General features: G+C 40.8%; 1 protein-coding gene across 4 annotated transcripts in view; it reads left to right on the plus strand.

Moving 5' to 3' along the window:
• Positions 1–463: 463 nt before the first annotated feature.
• Positions 464–14,105, plus strand: part of adamtsl3 (ADAMTS like 3) — a 283,620-nt gene continuing 269,978 nt past the window's right edge. Inside the window, exons 1-2 of one of the 4 annotated variants that reach the window (XM_031899210.1) lie at positions 475–518; positions 1,342–1,384. The gene's annotated coding sequence lies outside the window, so the exon portion shown is untranslated. Of the gene's footprint in view, positions 519–1,341; positions 1,385–5,193; positions 5,592–14,105 lie in introns of those variants that run through there. The other 3 variants (XM_031899211.1, XM_004912620.3, XM_012959518.3) reach the window with 3 other exon arrangements.

Below are 14,105 nucleotides of genomic sequence, written 5' to 3' on the forward strand. Positions count from 1 at the left end.
TTATGGTGAATAATTCACATTTTTCATTTTCTTAGAATTATCTAACTTGTACTGATGTTCAAGGTATTGAAGACAAACTCAGTTATTCTAAAAGCAATCATTTCAGTTTCCTCTAGGGGGAGCTCTATACACAAAAACACATAATACTCCAAGCGTTCTCATTGTACTGAACAGTTTTTCAATGTTTTGTATTTGAGAACAAACGATGTAGATACTGAAATGTATTAAAATCACCTATTACCTTAACAGTTTTAGATTTTCTCTCTACTTTTTATGTTTCACCAAGAACCAAGTACTTTATCTCCTCTTAATTGATATGTTAATCTGCTTCTGTAACCCTCTCCCCACTACCTCAGGAAATTGGCTGTTGGATACTGAGCATGCTCAGTTCATCTCAACACTCCCTCCCTTGCAGCCAAAGAAGAGATGGCATTGCTGGTTCCTATAAAAACTAATCTCCTCTCCCGAGCTTAGCTTAACCATTACAGTGCTCAATCCAAGCAGAACCTTTTATCAAAGTAAGTTCTGCCTGTGTAAGCCTGCTTTCTTCATTGCATGAACTTTACAGTCTATATGTGCTGCTTGCAGATGTAAATGTCACTGATGATGTGTCAGAGGGAAAATGGCTGAAAAATGGGTGAAAGCTGTTATTTATATTAGGAAAATGTGATGCCAATGGAAAACTGCGGGGATATATGCATTACAAATTATGCCATTTTGGGTGGGGGAGATGTGCCTAACTTATATACATTGCAGGAAAATGTAGGCTTTACATGCACTTGTGGCTTTCTGCTATTCAGATAATCTCATTTTATGTGTTCAGACTTCATATACTGTTTCAATGTGCACAAATACATTTGGAATTAAAAAAAACCCCCAATACTCCTACACTTCAAAAAGTTACAGGCAGGGTAATTGGGTTTTTATTAAATTGACCCTTGTCAGTTGTAAGAACTTGATAGGGGCCATAAGCACCACTGGGGGCTGGGACAGATGTGTACAGTATGACAAACAATCTCTAAATTGCTGCATAAATGTGCTGCCAACTATTTTTGGGTACTATTTACCTGTACTGCTGATCCATGCATTATTTTAGGACCTGCTGCTGTTCAAGGGCAAGTTAAACTGGCAAAAAGCCAGTAGTAGTTGTGATCTGTTGGTGCAAGAATTATGCTTTCTGCTTCTAATTTGAAGAGAAATATAATCAGTGGGGAGAATACAACTCATCTGGATAAATGTTCTTTAGCTTTTCTGTTTATGATATTTTTATTTGCATTTCTCATACAATAATCTGTCATCTCAGTACAGGTTACTTACTAATTTGATGCCATTTCCATTTAGGCCCTGTAATGCAACACAATTTGCTGTGTTTCCCCAAGAACTTGTATGTATTCTTATTTATTCTTCTTTGTTTTTCGGTATTCATAATTAAACTTCAACTATTTTTCTGCTAAATTGTTATAATTAATATTAATTGCTATATATTCTTTTGCTTCCGTTTTTAGGGGACTTCATTTGCTTATTTATGACTAGTACAAGGGTGCAAATAGTAGTTGTTTTATGCTCAGTCTCTACACAGACTAAATGAGCACACTCTCAATAGGTTTTTTTTATGTATGCATATGAAAGCTATATTTCCATTTGATAAATGTAGTGTCTCTTTAAGTGGTAACAGTCTTGGAACAGACTCATGTGACTAGCTTAGTAAGTGTATCTCACAGCTCTTTCGCTGTATAGAAGCAATGAAGGAACTTTTAGTATGGGATGCAATATGTCAGTATGATGTCCATTTAACTTTCATGACATCTACAAGACATGACAAGCTAGTGGAGGGAGCACCATGTCTTGAGTCTGTTTTTTTTTGTTTTGCCTTAAGGCTTAAACAGCTGGATGTCATGGAGTGTACAGTAGATTAAAAATGTTATCAAGAGATTTTACAGAACAATGTTATGGCATTGGCCCATTACCTGAAGCCTGGGTGATGCCACAAGACAATGTCCCAAAACAAAGGAGTAAATCAACAGAAGAATTTACTTAAAGTGATACTAACTTCAGAAACTAATCTTCAGAATATTAATGTACAAAAAAGTTACCTATGCATCATGTGGATTGTCCCTTCTCAGATTGTCAGTTATAGCTTCTAAAGCAAAATTATAGATAGCATGCAAAGAAAATGTTATGATAAATGTTCAAAAAGGTTTATTTTCTGGTGTCAGTATCTCTTTAACATAGTGGTATGGCCACTTGGGCCATTTCCAGGGCTGCCTATGGCAGTGACCCTGACCTTGTAGCATCTCACCCCATGTGCTTACCTTTTTGCCCCACAATGCACCAGTATTCCAGAATCATTGTTGTCACTGTGCCTACTTCAACTGTGTCCAATTTTCCAAAACTAATGCAAGTGTGCATGCGCATAGTTGCAGATTGGAAGGAGTTGCGCTGAATATTTTTGAAGTCTGGCTGGTATCATTTCCAATTCTTTCACTACAAATGGACTGCAGCACTTGATGCAGGGTGCTTAGGGAACCCTGTAGCTACCACCTTGTCTGGAGGTGGAGGTAGTCACAGTGCTCAGTTTGGAATGGAAGGCAGGAAGGACTGAGTGGTACCAAGCGCAACTATGTGGAAGCGCACAGAGCAAGTGCTAGCCAAAAGGTATCAGGAAGCATTCTGAGCAATCAGCTTAAAGCAGAAGGAAAGGCTACATCACTGGGGGGTGCCAAATATTAGGCACCCCCAAGTGACTTTAATCGCTTACCTGAAATCCCCGGCCAGTGTTCCTGTTAGAAGAAGTGAAAAGCCAACTTTAACAAAAAAAGACAGCTTTTTCACTTAACTGTGCATGCATTCTCTTTAAAGTGCACAACACAGTTATCAATAACAATCATTTATCTACCTTATTTTTTTCTATTGCTTCTCCCATGTGTATATGTTAATATATGTGATGGCTATAATAATCATACATGAAATACAGAATGTATATCAGTGATGTTCCGTTTTACAAAACATGAAGTGTTGACCCTAACTGACCCTAACGCTGGACCAATCATGCCCTACTTTTAGGCAGTCTGACACTTTGGAAAGCTATGATATAGACTGACTAAGCTTGACTAACACAACAGCAAGAATTTAGACAGCAGACCCAAAGGCTGCTGTGGGGGCAGAAATATAAATAGCCTAGTCAGTGGGTTTTGAATGATAAACTATGTCAGTACATATGTGCGAACAGATCATGTTTCCCAAGCGTTATCTGGGGCCCTATAACTTATAGTAAGACCACTAGTACCTAACCAACTGGCAAGCTGTAATATTCTCTTTCTAGGATTAGCCACAATGTGTTCTGGGACAAAACATTTAATTGATATTCAAGAACATTAGACTTAACCTTAAAATAAATATTGGCAAAGAATCCTTACTACTGCGCAGTTATATCCAACCGTACAAACCATTGTGACTCATGCACAGCCCTGGGTGCTTTCTGGTGAGAGGAGGATATGTCAGCCATGAAAGTGTTTCCTCTGGCTGTCGTACAGATTTCACATTTAACACCATATTACTATGCACAGCAGGGTTGGTAGGAGGGGGAGAGGTAATTTATCAGGGAACCTACTCTACTTTAATCCAATGGAAAAAAAACTATTTTGTCCCGCACCTTTTTTGTTTTCTTCCATTATACAATCTTACTGTTCAGATCACAGCACAGCATATTTTTATTTATACATATGAGAGTGAGCTGTCATACTGCTTAATTCAGCTGAGTTTTTTCCCCCAATATTGCCAACAGTCTTATTTCAGTCTATAGTGCATGCTTCTACTGAGGCAACCAATAGTTCAGATCCCAAAAAACAGGTTTGCATACAAAAATTTAAAAAATAATGTAAAAATATTTGATGAATTTACTGTTGGGGAAATACATTTTGAATGTCACAAAGTACACAATTTGGCTCCATTTGGCTCTTTCTTGCTGCTGTGGTGTTTTCTGACCATTCTCTGTGTTTGGCCTTCCAATTCAGGCTAAAAAACTAACCCATAGCAATAGACTCCTAACTTAATAAATATATACAGGTATGGGACCTATTATCCAGATTGTTTGGAACCTGGGATTTTCCCGATAGGGGCCTAATTGTAAATTGGATCCCATAGTACAACTGGCATTTGCTGAGGCTGTGTGTGTTACTATCTATGCTACTGTTGGTTACTGTATGTAGAAATGGCTCAGATGCATGAATAGACAAACTCTGATTGCAAATTAAAAAATACAACATTTTGGAATTGGTTTTGATTTTTTTATTTATTTGCATATTTTTTGCAGCTCTTCAGTTTGAAAAGTTTACATCTATTTAGGTGCTAGGCCTTAATTACTCTAGCTGCCTAGCAGCATAGACTTAGAAAAGATTCTCATTACTATAACCTCCCTGCCTGTCCCATGGGACACATCTCCCCTCCTGCTTACAGCTTGCTTTTCCACCAATCTCACCAATCTCCTCCTGCCCCTGTTGCACTTAAGGATGGGGCAGGAGTGAGTTTCAATCAGCTATCAAATCTCCTGCTCACCCAGTGCAGCTCTGTTTTCCCTTCTATCACTAGGGTTAAGTAGTAGAGACATGCCACCCCTAAAAATTTCACCCCAGGCTGATTGGCAATCTGTGGGCTAATGCCAGAGGGGCTGCTGTAAGATGCCATAGATAGTCTCTATTTATTGGGCTTGTGGGGGCTGTTTGGGCCTCTGTGTACTGGAAATGCCCAGGCCTATTTTGAATCCCAGCCCAGACTAGGTCTAGGCATTCGTGGCCTGAGCAGTTTGGAAATACTTCAAATGACCCCTTAAAAACTAATTGAAAAGTTGTTTAAAATAGGTCCATCTAGAATACATGAAATGTTTAAACAAAAGTGAATCTCCTCTTTAGTAAAATAACAGCTAAACTGTAGGAAAACAGAGAAATCTGTGATTTGCTGCTACTATCACTTTTTTCACTTGTTTAGTTAACTACTATATCCACTATATTAACTTCACTTTTCAGTCTGCTAAAATCCCCTTCGGCCAATGAACGGTTAACGTTTCAAAGAAGCTGCGATGGAAATCCTTTAGATCAGGTTGCCCCGGGGCCTCTTAAAGTCTAAGAGCTAGCAGGAACCCTGCCTTTTTATTTTGGCTTGTGCTACTGTATTTCAGGAGCATGTCTGTCTGCCTGCAGCTGCTTTTCCGCAGGGAGCATTTAAAGCAGCGCCTCCTTGCCATTCTCTCCGTCGCCCAGTAGGTGGCGCTAGAATCAGTCAGCCAAGCAGCTCCCTCTGTCACCGGCAGACCTGTTGCATTTGCATCCAGCCGTTTGACTGGTGCAGCAGGGAGCTGCTGAGAGTGTATGTAGGAGCCGCCGTGCGAGTTCCCCTCTGCGCTTCCCAGCTGACTCTCTGAGCGGGATGATGCCCTGTGTGCGCAGCCAGGCCCGGCAGGAGCACGACAGGCCATGAATATCTGAGGAGCTCTCCCGTTTTAGCCCTGTTTGCAGTGCCCTGAGCGCCTTCCTTGCCCATCGATCCTTACTGAATAGTTATTTGTGGCGTGGAATTGGGGCTCATCCCCACACAAGGTGAGTTGCATGCCACGAACTGTGACTATGATACATTTTCTAGATGAATTGCTTTCTTCTTATTAACTTCTCAACTATTATTTTACTTTATTACAAACATTCCTATCAACTGCTGATGTGCATAGTTCTTGTCTTAGCTCTTGGGTTTATTCTGTAACCAACACTTTCCATTGGGAGGGAAGGAGTTAAAGCAGACAGTGCCCCTGATACATTTTCCACCCCTCTTAAGTGAATGCTGTAAAGTTCAGGAGCTCTGTGCCTTTATTTCAGTCCTGCTGGTGACAAGTTTGTGCTGCCTCACACTTCAATTGTCACCTGACAGCCCAAGCTGGAATGCCAAGGCACAACGCATGCCCCCATCAGATGGCATAACCATACAACTCATCACTCTTACTAGCCTTTATGTCTCTAGCATTGATATATTAGGCAGCACCATCTGGTTACTAATCATCATTCAAATCAACACCTGTGGAGCTTACAATTAAAGGTCCCCTACCATAGACACAATTAAACTGCCTATATATATTTATAGAGTGTGGAATGAAACCCATGCAAGTTATGGGCATACTCTGGTCAGACCCCTTTGTAGATAGTTCCCTGGTCAGAACTGACTCCATGTAAATAGTGCCCTGGTCAGAACTGACTCAGTGTAGATAGTGCCTTGGTCAGAACTGACTCTGTGTAGATAGTGCCCTGGTCAGAACTGACTCCATGTAGATAGTGCCCTGGTCAGAACTGACTCTGTGTAGATAGTGCCCTGGTCAGAACTGACTCTGTGTAGATAGTGCCCTGGTCAGAACTGACTCTGTGTAGATAGTGCCCTGGTCAGAACTGACTCTGTGTAGATAGTGCCCTGGTCAGAACTGACTCCGTGTAGATAGTGCCCTGGTCAGAACTGACTCTGTGTAGATAGTGCCCTGGTCAGAACTGACTCTGTGTAGATAGTGCCCTGGTCAGAACTGACTGTTTAGATAGTGCCCTGGTCAGAACTGACTCTGTGTAGATAGTGCCCTGGTCAGAAATGACTCTGTGTAGATAGTGCCCTGGTCAGAAATGACTCCGTGTAGATAGTGCCCTGGTCAGAACTGACTCAGTGTAGATAGTGCCTTGGTCAGAACTGACTCTGTGTAGATAGTGCCCTGGTCAGAACTGACTCCATGTAGATAGTGCCCTGGTCAGAACTGACTCTGTGTAGATAGTGCCCTGGTCAGAACTGACTCTGTGTAGATAGTGCCCTGGTCAGAACTGACTCTGTGTAGATAGTGCCCTGGTCAGAACTGACTCTGTGTAGATAGTGCCCTGGTCAGAACTGACTCCGTGTAGATAGTGCCCTGGTCAGAACTGACTCAGTGTAGATAGTGCCTTGGTCAGAACTGACTCTGTGTAGATAGTGCCCTGGTCAGACCTGACTCCATGTAGATAGTGCCCTGGTCAGAACTGACTCTGTGTAGATAGTGCCCTGGTCAGAACTGACTGTTTAGATAGTGCCCTGGTCAGAACTGACTCTGTGTAGATAGTGCCCTGGTCAGAAATGACTCCGTGTAGATAGTGCCCTGGTCAGAACTGACTCAGTGTAGATAGTGCCTTGGTCAGAACTGACTCTGTGTAGATAGTGCCCTGGTCAGACCTGACTCCATGTAGATAGTGCCCTGGTCAGAACTGACTCTGTGTAGATAGTGCCCTGGTCAGAACTGACTCTGTGTAGATAGTACCCTGGTCAGAACTGACTCTGTGTAGATAGTGCCCTGGTCAGAACTGACTGTGTAGATAGTGCCCTGGTCAGAACTGAATCTGTGTTAATAGTGCCCTGGTCAGAAATGACTTATTGTTGATAGTGCCCTGGTCAGAACTGACTCAGTGTAGATAGTGCCCTGGTCAGAACTGACTCTGTGTAGATAGTGCCCTGGTCAGAACTGACTCTGTGTAGATAGTGCCCTGGTCAGAACTGACTCTGTGTAGATAGTGCCCTGGTCAGAACTGACTCTGTGTAGATAGTGCCCTGGTCAAAACTGACTCTGTGTAGATAGTGCCCTGGTCAAAACTGACTCTGTGTAGATAGTGCCCTGGTCAGAACTGACTCTGTGTAGATAGTGCCCTGGTCAGACATGACTCTGTGTAGATAGTGCCCTAATCAGACTTGACTCTGTGTTGATAGTGCCCTGGTCAGAACTGACTCTGTGTTGATAGTGCCCTGGTCAGACCTGACTACTTGTAGATAGTGTCCTGGTCAGAACTGACTCTGTGTAGATAGTTCCATGGTCAGAACTGACTCTGTGTAGATAGTGCCCTGGTCAGAACTGACTCTGTGTAGATAGTGCCCTGGTCAGAACTGACTCTGTGTAGATAGTGCCCTGGTCAGACCTGACTACTTGTAGATAGTGCCCTGGTCAAAATGGAGACCTTGCAGCGTGTGTCCTGATCAGAACTGAATCATTGTAGATGGTGGTTCCCTGGCTTCTTAAAGATAGTGACCTTGCTCGGAGTCAAGGATTGATCATAGAAGCCACGTGCTCAAAGGTGCAGGTCTAACCACTCTAGAGCTCCACTGAGCAGATCTGATGTGGTTACAAAAGTTACTGAGATACTGGAATAGGAAAGTTTTTAAAAGTTTTTAAAGTTTTTTTTAAAGGGGAAGCAACATTATCAGTACAAGTACATGCTCTCATGAAAGGGATACAGGGAAGCATTAACTACTTATTTATCTTCAACATGTAATGCAAAACTAAATATTGATACTGCATATGAGGACAGTAGGATATAAGAAATGAGAGAGGGGGGCTCAGTTACTAATGTTTAGACAAAATGATGCCAATGAAAATGCATCACTGGATATACACTGTTTACAAGCATTGACAGGTGAGAGCATTCCATGTGATCACCTCATAAGAGATAAACATGTCTAAAGTCATGACATCACTAGATAATTTCTAAAAGTTATGTCATAAATTATCACTACATGTCAGTTTGAGTCCTGGGCTAAACAGCCAGTGCTGCCCATGGCGTAGCGGTCTGTGGGTGCTAAGAGTTATTATGCTGCAGTATGCTTCTCTCAGCAGAAGCTTGGTTAGTAGTGGAAAAGCTGGAAGCTAGTAGGTTGAACATCCCTAATTCAGCTCCATAGTTATTTGCTTTTTCCTCAGTAGGTTGTTTTGTCCCAGTAATATCAGTGTCAGCTAGAAATGCCTGGCCCACTGCAGTACTGTGTAAGGAAATGCCTTTTTCTTTACTTGGGTGAGGAGAGATATTTTTACCCTTTAATAAGCCTTGTGTGCAGCAGTTTGGGAATACTTTCAGAATTTTTCAGTATCCTCCTCATTCACCATTTCCGCTATGTACTAATGTCATTGCTGTTGTCTTGCACACCAATTGTACTGCCACTCCAAAGTTTTATGGATCTTCCTGTGTACAGCAGTTATACAAAGGGAACACTGCTAAATACTATAGCATATTTAAATCAATCTGTAGAAATGAGGCATTGTCCATGAATGGTGGTGATTCAGTGTAACAGTGAGGTTAAACACTGATATAAGTACAGTGCTAATGTTGCAGTAGCCCAAGTAATAGTGCAAGGTGCTTATTTGCAGGTGCATTGAAATCGGAATTATTAACTAGAAAGTATTTCCATGACAGGGGCAGTGTCAATTTGACAGGCCCCCCAACAATACCAACCTCCCACCCTTAAACCACCCTTCCCAACCCACACCTGATCCAACCCATGGTTCCATGTCTCTTTATAGACCCTTTCACCCTGCCCCAGCTGTGATTAACGGAGGGAGTGGCGTAGACACGCACCTATAAATAGACGCTGCCAGAGCTCAGTTAGGTCACAGGTGGGGAGGACAGCAGAATAGCTCGGGCAGAACCAGCCTGACTTGTGGGTAAATCCACAGGTTTCTAATCTGCCCGCACATCACTATTAAACACTACATTCCGTATTTGACAAATAACTTTCCTATAACCTCTGAAGGCTGCAAATAATTATGACCAAGTATAAGGAGCTCACCTGTTGTCACTCTTAGACACAGATTTCCTCCATAACTCACGCCCATTCCACCCAGCCCCTTCCATCACTTTGGACCCAAGACTGACCACACCCTACACTTCATGTTCCCCTATGGGGGCCCATCCTGCTGCAACTCTACATCAATATGAACCCCTAATTCGCTCCCCCCTTGCTCTGGGGAAGGGGGGCGAGAGCTGTTCCGGGTAAAAGAGAATACCCTCTTCACTTGCTTTCTCCTTTAACCCCTTGTGTCTCCACTTTTCCTACCAGGCTACCACAAAACTAATACATCCATAATTTCCATCTTAAACTCATCTAGTTCCATACTTTCTAACCCTGTCAAAGCACTTCACAATTCTGTCATGCCGTTTTGCGCAGAATGGTTCCAATTTCAGCCAAGAAGGGTACAGACATATCTGGGTGTGGCTGACTTTAAGTTGTACATAAGAGGAGTCTGAATGTAACACCTTAAGAAATAATCAAATAAGAGAGTGACTGATTTTTTGGGGGATTTCTCTAATGGAAAAAAAACAATAATATTAATCATTGGATTATCTTTAGATAATAGCTCAGTGGCATAGAAGTGTTTTTGGTCTGATGTGACAATGAATCTAAACCTATCTTCCACAATCCATCCATCCATCCACATGCTTAGTGCCTGACAGGCCTCATATGATGGAAGCTGTGTGTGTTGCACTCTGTACAGGTGCTGCTTAAAAAGTATAGTATAGAGACAAAGTATAGTGAGGTACTAGTGGCAGGTTAGGGCAGACGTTTTGTTCCTTTCAGCTCATACCACTGACCTCTGATTAGGATTGCCACCTGGCCTAGAAGGTGTTGAGTTTGATAGTTCTGCAAACCTACATTATATGGTTCAATTGCTCTTTACATTTTGAATGAAATGGATATATTGTATCTCTAAACAGAAAATAATACCAGTCACTGTTATTCTTGCACATTAATTTGACTGTTCCATCTAGTATTCTACATGATTCTCCTAACAAGCTGAAATAACTTGTTAATCCCAAAAGATTGTCTCTTTTCCTGGCAGTATTGATCAGAGGATTTGATAACAATTTTACAAACACTTCCACTTAATGAAAGAACAGGTCACTAGACTCATATGTTTTCATTTCATTTGTCTAGACTGTGTGGCTATCATCTCTTCCCCTCGTGATCCCACACTGCCAGATTTCAACACTTTATTGCCTTTTACCATAATGATTGGGGTGTAAAATGAAGGGCCATTATCATTTACACTTTACAGGTGATATTACATGCAATGTACAATTTCATCAAGTAAAAAAAATCTATTTCAATTGGCTTATTAGTTTCTTGGCACAAAGCAAAGTACCAGTGGAAATACAATTCACAAATGGATAGCTCTATGTGCTGCATGTATTGGCAATTAGATGAGAATACTGACTGCAGGCATCCTTGTACAGGTATGTCATCTGCAAAGCTATTATCCAGAAAGTTCTGAATTACAGGAAGGTCATCTTTCATAGATGCCACTTTAAGCAAATGATTCAAAATTTATTTTTTTCTGTATTAATAAAACAGTACCTTGTATTTAAGGGTAATTTAGCTGCATGAATCTATACTGATTCTATAATCCTATTGGGTTTATGTAATGTTTAAATACAGGTATAGGACCCGTTATTCAGAAAGCTCTGAATTATGGGAAGGCTTCTAATACAGACCCCATAAGAATAAAATAATTCAGAGTTTCAAAATAATTTCCTTTTTCTCAGTAATACAGTACCTGTACTTGATCCCAGCTAAGGTATAACTAATCCTTATTGGAAGCAGAACAATCCTATTGAGTTTATTTAATGTTTTCATTATTTTTGTGATCCAAATTAGAGAAGAACTCCTAATCTGGAAAACCTGAACATTCTGGATACCAGGTCCAATGTATTAGCAGATTAAAAAGGATCCTAATTACGGAAAGATCCCCAGGTCCCAAGGATTCTAATTATAAAATATGCTAGAATTTTGATCGCTAGATCACTACTCATCTCACAGAGCTCCTATGTCATAGTAATAACTAGGGAATAATGGTAGTAGGGTCATTTGTGTGGAAAGGCCATTGTAAGTCGCAGCTGATTAATAATATCTGTGTATAATGTTAAACACTTAAATTTCCCCTAAGAATTTATGGTAATTAAGTTTACACCACTGGCAACCAGACAATGCTAACAGGGATGAGCATCAGCTCTCATTAATATGTGAGTGCAACTGGAAGATTCCATGCATGTAGAAATTAGGGTCTTGCAAAAGCAACCAGAAATTGCATACACTGAATTGTATTGAGATTGGATATATTAAACTGGAATGTTGGTGTGATAGTACAAGGAGGAATGTGCCTAGTTGAACTATTAGAAATCAATACACTCAATTCAATATATTTTGCCTTTCAGACCCATATCATGATGGAAAAATAGTCCCCCTGTGACCCTAGCCTAACCAAAAGTGTAGGTAGTGTTGGCTTTGTACACTGCAGGTCTTTGCATTTGTGCATGTAGGCTAATGCAATTTACCCATAGGGATGCACTGAACTGCAACTGAATGTGTTACAGAGAAGCAGGCCATAGACAATGCTAAAAATTGCCTCTGCTAAAACACACGTAAAGACAATTATCAGTAAATGATCGGCATTGTCTATTTTAGTAGCCTTGAAAAGTAGCTGCTACTAGTGGCTCTGTGTGTCTTCACCCTAACAGGGGTGCTTGCTCCTTTGTATGCGTGGTTCTGGCAGGATTTGTGCATATTGTGCGTGTGTGTGTCCTGACGAATATGTCAGTCACTTCTGTTTTGAAAGAAACCTTTTTATAGCCAGTGTTATGTTCCTTTATCATGGTTAGTTAGTTGATGAAATGGGCTTTTAACATTAACTTTTTCTAAACTGCTGTGTGTGTCTGACACTACCCAGTTTAGGAAACGTACCTCACTGAGATCAAACATTTCAGCAGTTTGTTACTGAGGAACACCCTGCTTATTACACTGGGTTGGATGAGCTTATTTACTTTTCCTTTCTGAAGTGTCTCATTTTATTTTCCTTCCTCTTCTTCCCTACCCTTACTGCAGTGGGCCATTTCCTTTGCTCAGATTACACAGAATACCCTGGCAAACTTTATCTGTGTAGATATTAGGAGGAAACCATCCCTCGAGAGTGCTCAGTATCTGACCAAATGTATTCTAATTGTGTTATTTTGTAGACTCATCCGTATCTGGTTAGGATATCCCATAACCTGATCTGCTTTTGGATATATGAAGACATGGGATAACAAAGCTTCCTAGACTCCCACTATGTCACTAAAGCTTTTATTAAATTTATCTCTCATTAGTAGGCATCTCCACACAGCTTGTCACATAGGAGCCGTGAGTGTATGGAATTAGCCCCTCAGGTCAGGTTAGTGTCTTTGGCAGTATACAAAATGCTTTGCATCCATTAGCAGGACTTAAGTGTTCTTGGATTTAAGTGTTCTCTCCAGTACCCTCACCTCAGTACCCTCAGCAACAGCACAGACACAATGTAGTGTAGATATGTTTAATTTTATTTGCTAATGCTTGCATGCTGTACCCAAAAGGCCCTCTTGTTTAGCTCTTGAATATGATGTCTTAGGACTCGTGGGTTACATGGTTAGGAAGGGGCTGTGTAAGTGTGCATACAAAAGTATATTGGTAACTTTGTACTTAACTGAGCATTCTATGTTTCTAAAAATGCCAAGGCCATCTAGTGCATCTCCGTCTTTTGCAGTAATGTTGCTCCCAGGGTGCTCAGGGTAACTTTAGGAAAGTTCCATTCTGTCAGCAGCGGAGAGACCAGCGTCACAATCAGCTTATTCTCCGCCAGCAGAGAGAACTTCCTATGACCACCCAGCAATGTCTTTCTGTACTTCACACATGGGACACATTTGGACTAAAAATGCAGACTTGAGCACATTCAAGCCAAAATCTGCTCCATATGCACAGGGACAAGCAGTTGCCATTAAAGTTTATGGTAAATGGCAAGGACAGTGTCAGGTAGACATGGGCGTTTTTCAATGGCAAAGGATCTATTAATTGTGACATAAGCCTGAGGGGCCTATTAATTTTGCTGTGTAAAACGAAATTTGCCGAAAAAATGGTTCAAAAAGCTGTGTAAAATAAATGGTGAATTTCACCATCCAAATGCCAGATTTCACTTACGTGATGCGTGGCAAATTTTGTCACTGTTTTTCACACAGCATAATAAATTTGTAGAGATTTACTAATTCCTGGTGCAAACAATGTACATGTTTTTGCACCCATTATCATGTAAAGTACATAACAGTATATCTAGTGCAAGATGTTAAACTCAGCTCAATGATTTCCATTCATCCTTTTTCTAATGTATGCAGTTTTAACATTTGTGTCAAATATGGAGACAAATTAAGACATTTAATATTAATTATTATTAATATATTTATAAAATGCCAACATATTTTCCAGTGTTGTACAATAAATGATTTTCTGAACAATCACTG

The sequence above is a fragment of the Xenopus tropicalis genome, chromosome 3 (genome assembly GCF_000004195.4).
Source record: "Xenopus tropicalis strain Nigerian chromosome 3, UCB_Xtro_10.0, whole genome shotgun sequence".
In the NCBI taxonomy this organism is placed as follows: Eukaryota; Metazoa; Chordata; class Amphibia; order Anura; family Pipidae; genus Xenopus; species Xenopus tropicalis.